Source organism: Theobroma cacao, chromosome 9 (assembly GCF_053813885.1).
Source record: "Theobroma cacao isolate CCN51 chromosome 9, ASM5381388v1, whole genome shotgun sequence".
In the NCBI taxonomy this organism is placed as follows: domain Eukaryota; kingdom Viridiplantae; phylum Streptophyta; class Magnoliopsida; order Malvales; family Malvaceae; genus Theobroma; species Theobroma cacao.
Window position 1 is genome coordinate 25,289,019 of NC_142647.1, and position 14,383 is coordinate 25,303,401.

Consider the following 14,383-nt stretch of genomic DNA (forward strand, 5'->3'; position numbering starts at 1 on the left):
TATAATCTCATTATTGATTTTAAGTTTAATTTTTTTACATTTTCTGTTAAAACAGATTATAATAGGATGTTTCCTTTGAGAAACGTGAAGCGAAACCCATCCATTGACAAGAAAAGTCCATTTATAGTCACCAATGCCTTTGTAAGCCTTATTACTCGCTTTAAATGGTTTTATAATCTCATTATTGATTTTAAGTTTAATTTTTTTACATTTTTTGTTAAAACAGATATAATTGGATGTTTCCCTCGAGAAACGTAAAGCGAATCCCATCCATTGACAAGAAAAGTCCATTTATAGTCACCAATGCCTTTGTAAGCCTTATTACTTGCTTTAAATGATTTTATAATCTCATTATTGATTTTAAGTTTAATTTTTTTACATTTTTTGTTAAAACAGAATATAATTGGGTGTTTCCCTTGGGAAACGTGAAGCGAATCCCATCCTTTGACAAGAAAAGTCCATTTATAGTCACCAATGCCTTTGAAAGCCTTATTACTCGCTTTAAATGGTTTTATAATCTCGTTATTGATTTTAAGTTGTACTTTTTTGCATTTTTCGTTAAAACAGATTATAATTGGATGTTTCCCTTGGCAAACGTGACGCGAATGCCATCCATTCAAGAGAAAAGTCCAGTTATAGTCACCAATGCCTTTGTAAGCTTTATTACTCGCTTTAAATGGTTTTATAATCTCATTATTGATTTTAAGTTTAATTGTTTTACATTTTTTGTTAAAACAGATTATAATAGGATGTTTCCTTTGAGAAACGTGAAGCGAAACCCATCCATTGACAAGAAAAGTCCATTTATAGTCACCAATGCCTTTGTAAGCCTTATTACTCGCTTTAAATGGTTTTATAATCCCATTATTGATTTTAAGTTTAATTTTTTTACATTTTTTGTTAAAACAGATTATAATTGGATGTTTCCCTCGGGAAACGTGAAGCGAATCCCATCCTTTGACAAGAAAAGTCCATTTATAGTCACCAATGCCTTTGAAAGCCTTATTACTCGCTTTAAATGGTTTTATAATCTCGTTATTGATTTTAAGTTGAACTTTTTTGCATTTTTCGTTAAAATAGATTATAATTGGATGTTTCCCTTGGGAAACGTGAAGTGAATCCCATCCATTCAAGAGAAAAGTCCAGTTATAGTCACCAATGCCTTTGTAAGCCTTATTACTCGCTTTAAATTGTTTTATAATCTCATTATTGATTTTAAGTTTAATTTTTTTACATTTTTTCTTAAAACAGAATATAATTGGGTGTTTCCCTTGGGAAACGTGAAGCGAATCCCATCCTTTGACAAGAAAAGTCCATTTATAGTCACCAATGCCTTTGAAAGCCTTATTACTCGCTTTAAATGGTTTTATAATCTCGTTATTGATTTTAAGTTGTACTTTTTTGCATTTTTCGTTAAAACAGATTATAATTGGATGTTTGCCTTGGCAAACGTGACGCGAATCCCATCCATTCAAGAGAAAAGTCCAGTTATAGTCACCAATGCCTTTGTAAGCTTTATTACTCGCTTTAAATGGTTTTATAATCTCATTATTGATTTTAAGTTTAATTTTTTTACATTTTCTGTTAAAACAGATTATAATAGGATGTTTCCTTTGAGAAACGTGAAGCGAAACCCATCCATTGACAAGAAAAGTCCATTTATAGTCACCAATGCCTTTGTAAGCCTTATTACTCGCTTTAAATGGTTTTATAATCTCATTATTGATTTTAAGTTTAATTTTTTTACATTTTTTGTTAAAACAGATATAATTGGATGTTTCCCTCGAGAAACGTAAAGCGAATCCCATCCATTGACAAGAAAAGTCCATTTATAGTCACCAATGCCTTTGTAAGCCTTATTACTCGCTTTAAATGGTTTTATAATCTCATTATTGATTTTAAGTTTAATTTTTTTACATTTTTTGTTAAAACAGATTATAATAGGATGTTTCCTTTGAGAAACGTGAAGCGAAACCCATCCATTGACAAGAAAAGTCCATTTATAGTCACCAATGCCTTTGTAAGCCTTATTACTCGCTTTAAATGGTTTTATAATCTCATTATTGATTTTAAGTTTAATTTTTTTACATTTTTTGTTAAAACAGATTGTAATTGGATGTTTCCCTCGAGAAACGTGAAGTGAATCCCATCCATTGACAAGAAAAGTTCATTTATAGTCACCAATGCCTTTGAAAGCCTTATTACTCGCTTTAAATGGTTTTATAATCTCGTTATTGATTTTAAGTTGAACTTTTTTGCATTTTTCGTTAAAACAGATTATAATTGGATGTTTCCCTCGGGAAACGTGAAGCGAATCCCATCCATTCAAGAGAAAAGTCTAGTTATAGTCACCAATGCCTTTGTAAGCTTTATTACTCGCTTTAAATGGTTTTATAATCTCGTTATTGATTTTAAGTTGAACTTTTTTGCATTTTTCGTTAAAACAGATAATAATTGGATGTTTCTCTCGGGAAACGTGAAGCGAATCCCATCCATTCAAGAGAAAAGTCCAGTTATAGTCACCAATGCCTTTGTAAGCCTTATTACTCGCTTTAAATGGTTTTATAATCTCATTATTGATTTTAAGTTTAATTTCTTTACATTTTTTGTTAAAACAGATTATAATTGGATGTTTCTTTCGGGAAACATGAAGCGAATCCCATCCATTCAAGAAAAAAGTCCATTTATAGTTACCAATACCTTTGTAAGCCTCATTACTCACTTTAAATGGTTTTATAATCTTATTATTGATTTTAAGTTGAATTTTTTTGAATTTTTCGTTAAAACATATTATAATTGGGTGTTTCCCTCGAGAAACGTGAAGCAAATCCCATCCATTGACAAGAAAAGTCCATTTATAGTCACCATTGCCTTTGAAAGCCTTATTACTCGCTTTAAATGGTTTTATAATCTCGTTATTGATTTTAAGTTGAACTTTTTTGCATTTTTTGTTAAAACAGATTATAATTGGATTTTTCCCTCGGGAAACGTGAAGCGAATCCCATCCATTGACAAGAAAAGTCCATTTATAGTCACCAATGCCTTTGTAAGCCTTATTACTCGTTTTAAATGGTTTTAGGATCTCGTTATTGATTTTAAGTTGAACTTTTTTGCATTTTTTGTTAAAATAGATTATAATTGGATGTTTCCCTTGGGAAACGTCAAGTGAATCCCATCCATTCAAGAGAAAAGTCCAGTTATAGTCACCAATGCCTTTGTAAGCCTTATTACTCGCTTTAAATTGTTTTATAATCTCATTATTGATTTTAAGTTTAATTTTTTTACATTTTTTGTTAAAACAGAATATAATTGGATGTTTCTCTCGGGAAACGTGAAGCGAATCCCATCCTTTGACAAGAAAAGTCCATTTATAGTCACCAATGCCTTTGAAAGCCTTATTACTCGCTTTAAATGGTTTTATAATCTCGTTATTGGTTTTAAGTTGTACTTTTTTGCATTCTTCGTTAAAACAGATTATAATTGGATGTTTCCCTTGGCAAACGTGACGCGAATCCCATCCATTCAAGAGAAAAGTCCAGTTATAGTCACCAATGCCTTTGTAAGCCTTATTACTCGCTTTAAATGGTTTTATAATCTCATTATTGATTTTAAGTTTAATTTCTTTACATTTTCTGTTAAAACAGATTATAATTGGATGTTTCTTTCGGGAAACATGAAGCGAATCCCATCCATTCAAGAAAAAAGTCCATTTATAGTCACCAATACCTTTGTAAGCCTCATTACTCACTTTAAATGGTTTTATAATCTTATTATTGATTTTAAGTTGAATTTTTTTGAATTTTTCGTTAAAACATATTATAATTGGGTGTTTCCCTCGAGAAACGTGAAGCAAATCCCATCCATTGACAAGAAAAGTCCATTTATAGTCACCATTGCCTTTGAAAGCCTTATTACTCGCTTTAAATGGTTTTATAATCTCGTTATTGATTTTAAGCTGAACTTTTTTGCATTTTTCGTTAAAACAGATTATAATTCGATGTTTCCCTCGATAAACGTGAAGCGAATCCCATCCATTGACAAGAAAAGTCCATTTATAGTCACCAATGCCTTTGTAAGCCTTATTACTCGCTTTAAATAGTTTTAGGATCTCGTTATTGATTTTAAGTTGAACTTTTTTGCATTTTTTGTTAAAATAGATTATAATTGGATGTTTCCCTTGGGAAACGTGAAGTGAATCCCATCCATTCAAGAGAAAAGTCCAGTTATAGTCACCAATGCCTTTGTAAGCCTTATTACTCGCTTTAAATGGTTTTATAATCTCATTATTGATTTTAAGTTTAATTTTTTTACATTTTTTGTTAAAACAGATTATAATTGGATGTTTCCCTCGGGAAACGTGAAGCGAATCCCATCCTTTGATAAGAAAAGTCCATTTATAGTCACCAACGCCTTTGAAAGCCTTATTACTCGCTTTAAATGGTTTTATAATCTCGTTATTGATTTTAAGTTGAACTTTTTTGCATTTGTCAGTAAAACAGATTATAATTGGATCTTTCCCTCGGGAAACGTGAAGTGAATCCCATCCATTGACAAGAAAAGTCCATTTATAGTCACCAATGCCTTTGTAAGCCTTATTACTCGCTTTAAATGGTTTTATAATCTCGTTATTGATTTTAAGTTAAACTTTTTTACATTTTTCGTTAAAATAGATTATAATTGGATGTTTCCCTTGGGAAACGTGAAGTGAATCCCATCCATTCAAGAGAAAAGTCCAGTTATAGTCACCAATGCCTTTGTAAGCCTTATTACTCGCTTTAAATTGTTTTATAATCTCATTATTGATTTTAAGTTTAATTTTTTTACATTTTTTGTTAAAACAGAATATAATTGGATGTTTCCCTTGGGAAACGTGAAGCGAATCCCATCCTTTGACAAGAAAAGTCCATTTATAGTCACCAATGCCTTTGAAAGCCTTATTACTCGCTTTAAATGGTTTTATAATCTCGTTATTGATTTTAAGTTGTACTTTTTTGCATTTTTCGTTAAAACAGATTATAATTGGATGTTTCCCTTGGCAAACGTGACGCGAATCCCATCCATTCAAGAGAAAAGTCCAGTTATAGTCACCAATGCGTTTGTAAGCTTTATTACTCGCTTTAAATGGTTTTATAATCTCATTATTGATTTTAAGTTTAATTTTTTTACATTTTTTGTTAAAACAGATTATAATAGGATGTTTCCTTTGAGAAACGTGAAGCGAAACCCATCCATTGACAAGAAAAGTCCATTTATAGTCACCAATGCCTTTGTAAGCCTTATTACTCGCTTTAAATGGTTTTATAATCTCATTATTGATTTTAAGTTTAATTTTTTTACATTTTTTGTTAAAACAGATTGTAATTGGATGTTTCCCTCGAGAAACGTGAAGCGAATCCCATCCATTGACAAGAAAAGTTCATTTATAGTCACCAATGCCTTTGTAAGTCTTATTACTCGCTTTAAATGGTTTAATAATCTCGTTATTGATTTTAAGTTGAACTTTTTTACATTTTTTGTTAAAACAGAATATAATTGGATGTTTCCCTCGGGAAACGTGAAGCGAATCCCATTCATTCAAGAGAAAAGTCTAGTTATAGTCACCAATGCCTTTGTAAGCTTTATTACTCGCTTTAAATGGTTTTATAATCTCGTTATTGATTTTAAGTTGAACTTTTTTGTATTTTTCGTTAAAACAGATTATAGTTGGATGTTTCCCTCGGGAAACGTGAAGCGAATCCCATCCATTCAAGAGAAAAGTCCAGTTATAGTCACCAATGCCTTTGTAAGCCTTATTACTCGCTTTAAATGGTTTTATAATCTCATTATTGATTTTAAGTTTAATTTCTTTACATTTTTTGTTAAAACAGATTATAATTGGATGTTTCTTTCGGGAAACATGAAGCGAATCCCATCCATTCAAGAAAAAAGTCCATTTATAGTCACCAATACCTTTGTAAGCCTCATTACTCACTTTAAATGGTTTTATAATCTTATTATTGATTTTAAGTTGAATTTTTTTGAATTTTTCGTTAAAACATATTATAATTGGGTGTTTCCCTCGAGAAACGTGAAGCAAATCCCATCCATTGACAAGAAAAGTCCATTTATAGTCACCATTGCCTTTGAAAGCCTTATTACTCGCTTTAAATGGTTTTATAATCTCGTTATTGATTTTAAGCTGAACTTTTTTGCATTTTTCGTTAAAACAGATTATAATTCGATGTTTCCCTCGATAAACGTGAAGCGAATCCCATCCATTGACAAGAAAAGTCCATTTATAGTCACCAATGCCTTTGTAAGCCTTATTACTCGCTTTAAATAGTTTTAGGATCTCGTTATTGATTTTAAGTTGAACTTTTTTGCATTTTTCGTTAAAATAGATTATAATTGGATGTTTCCCTTGGGAAACGTGAAGTGAATCCCATCCATTCAAGAGAAAAGTCCAGTTATAGTCACCAATGCCTTTGTAAGCCTTATTACTCGCTTTAAATGGTTTTATAATCTCATTATTGATTTTAAGTTTAATTTTTTTACATTTTTTGTTAAAACAGATTATAATTGGATGTTTCCCTCGGGAAACGTGAAGCGAATCCCATCCTTTGATAAGAAAAGTCCATTTATAGTCACCAACGCCTTTGAAAGCCTTATTACTCGCTTTAAATGGTTTTATAATCTCGTTATTGATTTTAAGTTGAACTTTTTTGCATTTGTCAGTAAAACAGATTATAATTGGATCTTTCCCTCGGGAAACGTGAAGTGAATCCCATCCATTGACAAGAAAAGTCCATTTATAGTCACCAATGCCTTTGTAAGCCTTATTACTCGCTTTAAATGGTTTTATAATCTCGTTATTGATTTTAAGTTAAACTTTTTTACATTTTTCGTTAAAATAGATTATAATTGGATGTTTCCCTTGGGAAACGTGAAGTGAATCCCATCCATTCAAGAGAAAAGTCCAGTTATAGTCACCAATGCCTTTGTAAGCCTTATTACTCGCTTTAAATTGTTTTATAATCTCATTATTGATTTTAAGTTTAATTTTTTTACATTTTTTGTTAAAACAGAATATAATTGGATGTTTCCCTTGGGAAACGTGAAGCGAATCCCATCCTTTGACAAGAAAAGTCCATTTATAGTCACCAATGCCTTTGAAAGCCTTATTACTCGCTTTAAATGGTTTTATAATCTCGTTATTGATTTTAAGTTGTACTTTTTTGCATTTTTCGTTAAAACAGATTATAATTGGATGTTTCCCTTGGCAAACGTGACGCGAATCCCATCCATTCAAGAGAAAAGTCCAGTTATAGTCACCAATGCGTTTGTAAGCTTTATTACTCGCTTTAAATGGTTTTATAATCTCATTATTGATTTTAAGTTTAATTTTTTTACATTTTTTGTTAAAACAGATTATAATAGGATGTTTCCTTTGAGAAACGTGAAGCGAAACCCATCCATTGACAAGAAAAGTCCATTTATAGTCACCAATGCCTTTGTAAGCCTTATTACTCGCTTTAAATGGTTTTATAATCTCATTATTGATTTTAAGTTTAATTTTTTTACATTTTTTGTTAAAACAGATTGTAATTGGATGTTTCCCTCGAGAAACGTGAAGCGAATCCCATCCATTGACAAGAAAAGTTCATTTATAGTCACCAATGCCTTTGTAAGTCTTATTACTCGCTTTAAATGGTTTAATAATCTCGTTATTGATTTTAAGTTGAACTTTTTTACATTTTTTGTTAAAACAGAATATAATTGGATGTTTCCCTCGGGAAACGTGAAGCGAATCCCATTCATTCAAGAGAAAAGTCTAGTTATAGTCACCAATGCCTTTGTAAGCTTTATTACTCGCTTTAAATGGTTTTATAATCTCGTTATTGATTTTAAGTTGAACTTTTTTGTATTTTTCGTTAAAACAGATTATAGTTGGATGTTTCCCTCGGGAAACGTGAAGCGAATCCCATCCATTCAAGAGAAAAGTCCAGTTATAGTCACCAATGCCTTTGTAAGCCTTATTACTCGCTTTAAATGGTTTTATAATCTCATTATTGATTTTAAGTTTAATTTCTTTACATTTTTTGTTAAAACAGATTATAATTGGATGTTTCTTTCGGGAAACATGAAGCGAATCCCATCCATTCAAGAAAAAAGTCCATTTATAGTCACCAATACCTTTGTAAGCCTCATTACTCACTTTAAATGGTTTTATAATCTTATTATTGATTTTAAGTTGAATTTTTTTGAATTTTTCGTTAAAACATATTATAATTGGGTGTTTCCCTCGAGAAACGTGAAGCAAATCCCATCCATTGACAAGAAAAGTCCATTTATAGTCACCATTGCCTTTGAAAGCCTTATTACTCGCTTTAAATGGTTTTATAATCTCGTTATTGATTTTAAGTTGAACTTTTTTGCATTTTTCATTAAAACAGATTATAATTGGATGTTTCCCTCGGGAAACGTGAAGCGAATCCCATCCATTGACAAGAAAAGTCCATTTATAGTCACCAATGCCTTTGTAAGCCTTATTACTCGTTTTAAATGGTTTTAGGATCTCGTTATTGATTTTAAGTTGAACTTTTTTGCATTTTTCGTTAAAATAGATTATAATTGGATGTTTCCCTTGGGAAACGTGAAGTGAATCCCATCCATTCAAGAGAAAAGTCCAGTTATAGTCACCAATGCCTTTGTAAGCCTTATTACTCGCTTTAAATTGTTTTATAATCTCATTATTGATTTTAAGTTTAATTTTTTTACATTTTTTGTTAAAACAGATTGTAATTGGATGTTTCCCTCGAGAAACGTGAAGCGAATCCCATCCATTGACAAGAAAAGTCCATTTATAGTCACCAATGCCTTTGTAAGCCTCATTACTCACTTTAAATGGTTTTATAATCTTATTATTGATTTTAAGTTGAATTTTTTTGAATTTTTTGTTAAAACATATTATAATTGGGTGTTTCCCTTGAGAAACGTGAAGCAAATCCCATCCATTGACAAGAAAAGTCCATTTATAGTCACCAATGCCTTTGAAAGCCTTATTACTCGTTTTAAATGGTTTTATAATCTCGTTATTAATTTTAAGTTGAACTTTTTTGCATTTGTCGTTAAAACAGATTATAATTGGATGTTTCCCTCGGGAAACGTGAAGCGAATCCCATCCATTGACAAGAAAAGTCCATTTATAGTCACCAATGCCTTTGTAAGCCTTTTTACTCGCTTTAAATGGTTTTATAATATCATTATTGATTTTAAGTTTAATTTTTTTACATTTTTTGTTAAAACAGATTATAATAGGATGTTTCCTTTGAGAAACGTGAAGCAAATCCCATCCATTGACAAGAAAAGTCCATTTATAGTCACCAATGCCTTTGAAAGCCTTATTACTCGCTTTAAATGGTTTTATAATCTCGTTATTGATTTTAAGTTGAACTTTTTTGCATTTGTCGTTAAAACAGATTATAATTGGATGTTTCCCTCGGGAAACGTGAAGCAAATCCCATCCATTGACAAGAAAAGTCCATTTATAGTCACCAATGCCTTTGTAAACCTTATTACTCGCTTTAAATGGTTTTATAATCTCGTTATTGATTTTAAGTTGAACTTTTTTGCATTTTTCATTAAAATAGATTATAATTGGATGTTTCCCTTGGGAAACGTGAAGTGAGTCCCATCCATTCAAGAGAAAAGTCCAGTTATAGTCACCAATGCCTTTGTAAGCCTTATTACTCGCTTTAAATTGTTTTATAATCTCATTATTGATTTTAAGTTTACTTTTTTTACATTTTTTGTTAAAACAGATTATAATTGGATGTTTCCCTCGAGAAACGTGAAGCGAATCCCATCCTTTGACAAGAAAAGTCCATTTATAGTCACCAATGCCTTTGAAAGCCTTATTACTCGCTTTAAATGGTTTTATAATCTCGTTATTGATTTTAAGTTGAACTTTGTTGCATTTTTCGTTAAAACAGATTATAATTGGATGTTTCCCTTGGCAAACGTGACGCGAATCCCATCCATTCAAGAGAAAAGTCCAGTTATAGTCACCAATGCCTTTGTAAGCTTTGTTACTCGCTTTAAATGGTTTTATAATCTCATTATTGATTTTAAGTTTAATTTTTTTACATTTTTTGTTAAAACAGATTATAATAGGATGTTTCCCTCGAGAAACGTGAAGCGAAACCCATCCATTGACAAGAAAAGTCCATTTATAGTCACCAATGCCTTTGTAAGCCTTATTACTCGCTTTAAATGGTTTTATAATCTCATTATTGATTTTAAGTTTAATTTTTTTACATTTTTTGTTAAAACAGATTATAATTGGATGTTTCCCTCGAGAAACGTGAAGCGAATCCCATCCATTGACAAGAAAAGTCCATTTATAGTCACCAATGCCTTTGTAAGCCTTATTACTCGCTTTAAATGGATTTATAATCTCATTATTGATTTTAAGTTTAATTTTTTTACATTTTTTGTTAAAACAGATTATAATAGGATGTTTCCTTTGAGAAACGTGAAGCGAAACCCATCCATTGACAAGAAAAGTCCATTTATAGTCACCAATGCCTTTGAAAGCCTTATTACTCGCTTTAAATGGTTTTATAATCTCGTTATCGATTTTAAGTTGAACTTTTTTGCATTTTTCATTAAAATAGATTATAATTGGATGTTTCCCTCGAGAAACGTGAAGCGAATCCCATCCATTGACAAGTAAAGTCCATTTATAGTCACCAATGCCTTTGAAAGCCTTATTACTCGCTTTAACTGGTTTTATAATCTCGAAATTGATTTTAAGTTGAACTTTTTTGCATTTTTCATTAAAACAGATTATAATTGGATGTTTCCATCGGGAAACGTGAAGCGAATCCCATCCATTGACAAGAAAAGTCCATTTATAGTCACCAATGCCTTTGTAAGCCTTATTACTCGCTTTAAATGGTTTTATAATCTCGTTATTGATTTTAAGTTGAACTTTTTTGCATTTTTCGTTAAAATAGATTATAATTGGATGTTTCCCTTGGGAAACGTGTAGTGAATCCCATCCATTCAAGAGAAAAGTCCAGTTATAGTCACCAATGCCTTTGTAAGCCTTATTACTCGCTTTAAATGGTTTTATAATCTCATTATTGATTTTAAGTTTAATTTTTTTACATTTTTTGTTAAAACAGATTATAATAGGATGTTTCCTTTGAGAAACGTGAAGCAAATTCCATCAATTGACAAGAAAAGTCCATTTATAGTCACCAATGCCTTTGAAAGCCTTATTACTCGCTTTCAATGGTTTTATAATCTCGTTATTGATTTTAAGTTGAACTTTTTTGCATTTGTCGTTAAAACAGATTATAATTGGATGTTTCCCTCGGGAAATGTGAAGCGAATCCCATCCATTGACGAGAAAAGTCCATTTATAGTCACCAATGCGTTTGTAAGCCTTATTACTCGATTTAAATGGTTTTATAATCTTGTTATTGATTTTAAGTTGAACTTTTTTGCATTTTTCATTAAAATAGATTATAATTGGATATTTCCCTTGGGAAACGTGAAGGGAGTCCCATCCATTCAAGAGAAAAGTCCAGTTATAGTCACCAATGCCTTTGTAAGCCTTATTACTCGCTTTAAATAGTTTTATAATCTCATTATTGATTTTAAGTTCAATTTTTTTACATTTTTTGTTAAAACAGATTATAATAGGATGTTTCCTTTGAGAAACGTGAAGCGAAACCCATCCATTGACAAGAAAAGTCCATTTATAGTCACCAATGCCTTTGAAAGCCTTATTACTCGCTTTAAATGGTTTTATAATCTCGTTATCGATTTTAAGTTGAACTTTTTTGCATTTTTCATTAAAATAGATTATAATTGGATGTTTCCCTCGAGAAACGTGAAGCGAATCCCATCCATTGACAAGTAAAGTCCATTTATAGTCACCAATGCCTTTGAAAGCCTTATTACTCGCTTTAACTGGTTTTATAATCTCGAAATTGATTTTAAGTTGAACTTTTTTGCATTTTTCATTAAAACAGATTATAATTGGATGTTTCCATCGGGAAACGTGAAGCGAATCCCATCCATTGACAAGAAAAGTCCATTTATAGTCACCAATGCCTTTGTAAGCCTTATTACTCGCTTTAAATGGTTTTATAATCTCGTTATTGATTTTAAGTTGAACTTTTTTGCATTTTTCGTTAAAATAGATTATAATTGGATGTTTCCCTTGGGAAACGTGTAGTGAATCCCATCCATTCAAGAGAAAAGTCCAGTTATAGTCACCAATGCCTTTGTAAGCCTTATTACTCGCTTTAAATGGTTTTATAATCTCATTATTGATTTTAAGTTTAATTTTTTTACATTTTTTGTTAAAACAGATTATAATAGGATGTTTCCTTTGAGAAACGTGAAGCAAATTCCATCAATTGACAAGAAAAGTCCATTTATAGTCACCAATGCCTTTGAAAGCCTTATTACTCGCTTTCAATGGTTTTATAATCTCGTTATTGATTTTAAGTTGAACTTTTTTGCATTTGTCGTTAAAACAGATTATAATTGGATGTTTCCCTCGGGAAATGTGAAGCGAATCCCATCCATTGACGAGAAAAGTCCATTTATAGTCACCAATGCGTTTGTAAGCCTTATTACTCGATTTAAATGGTTTTATAATCTTGTTATTGATTTTAAGTTGAACTTTTTTGCATTTTTCATTAAAATAGATTATAATTGGATATTTCCCTTGGGAAACGTGAAGGGAGTCCCATCCATTCAAGAGAAAAGTCCAGTTATAGTCACCAATGCCTTTGTAAGCCTTATTACTCGCTTTAAATAGTTTTATAATCTCATTATTGATTTTAAGTTTAATTTTTTTACATTTTTTGTTAAAACAGATTATAATTGGATGTTTCCCTCGGGAAACGTGAAGCGAATCCCATCCTTTGACAAGAAAAGTCCATTTATAGTCACCAATGCCTTTGAAAGCCTTATTACTCGCTTTAAATGGTTTTATAATCTCGTTATTGATTTTAAGTTGAACTTTGTTGCATTTTTCGTTAAAACAGATTATAATTGGATGTTTCCCTTGGCAAACGTGACGCGAATCCCATCCATTGAAGAGAAAAGTCCAGTTATAGTCACCAATGCCTTTGTAAGCTTTATTACTCGCTTTAAATGGTTTTATAATCTCATTATTGATTTTAAGTTTAATTTCTTTACATTTTTTGTTAAAACAGATTATAATAGGATGTTTCCTTTGAGAAACGTGAAGCGAAACCCATCCATTGACAAGAAAAGTCCATTTATAGTCACCAATGCCTTTGTAAGCCTTATTACTCGCTTTAAATGGTTTTATAATCTCATTATTGATTTTAAGTTTAATTTTTTTACATTTTTTGTTAAAACAGATTATAATTGGATGTTTCCCTCGAGAAACGTGAAGCGAATCCCATCCATTGACAAGTAAAGTCCATTTATAGTCACCAATGCCTTTGTAAGCCTTATTACTCGCTTTAAATGGATTTATAATCTCATTATTGATTTTAAGTTTACTTTTTTTACATTTTTTGTTAAAACAGATTATAATTGGATGTTTCCCTCGGGAAATGTGAAGCGAATCCCATCCTTTGACAAGTAAAGTCCATTTATAGTCACCAATGCCTTTGAAAGCCTTATTACTCGCTTTAAATGGTTTTATAATCTCGTAATTGATTTTAAGTTGAACTTTTTTGCATTTTTCATTAAAACAGATTATAATTGGATGTTTCCATCGGGAAACGTGAAGCGAATCCCATCCATTGACAAGAAAAGTCCATTTATAGTCACCAATGCCTTTGTAAGCCTTATTACTCGCTTTAAATGGTTTTATAATCTCGTTATTGATTTTAAGTTGAACTTTTTTGCATTTTTCGTTAAAATAGATTATAATTGGATGTTTCCCTTGGGAAACGTGTAGTGAATCCCATCCATTCAAGAGAAAAGTCCAGTTATAGTCACCAATGCCTTTGTAAGCCTTATTACTCGCTTTAAATGGTTTTATAATCTCATTATTGATTTTAAGTTTAATTTTTTTACATTTTTTGTTAAAACAGATTATAATAGGATGTTTCCTTTGAGAAACGTGAAGCAAATTCCATCAATTGACAAGAAAAGTCCATTTATAGTCACCAATGCCTTTGAAAGCCTTATTACTCGCTTTCAATGGTTTTATAATCTCGTTATTGATTTTAAGTTGAACTTTTTTGCATTTGTCGTTAAAACAGATTATAATTGGATGTTTCCCTCGGGAAATGTGAAGCGAATCCCATCCATTGACGAGAAAAGTCCATTTATAGTCACCAATGCGTTTGTAAGCCTTATTACTCGCTTTAAATGGTTTTATAATCTCGTTATTGATTTT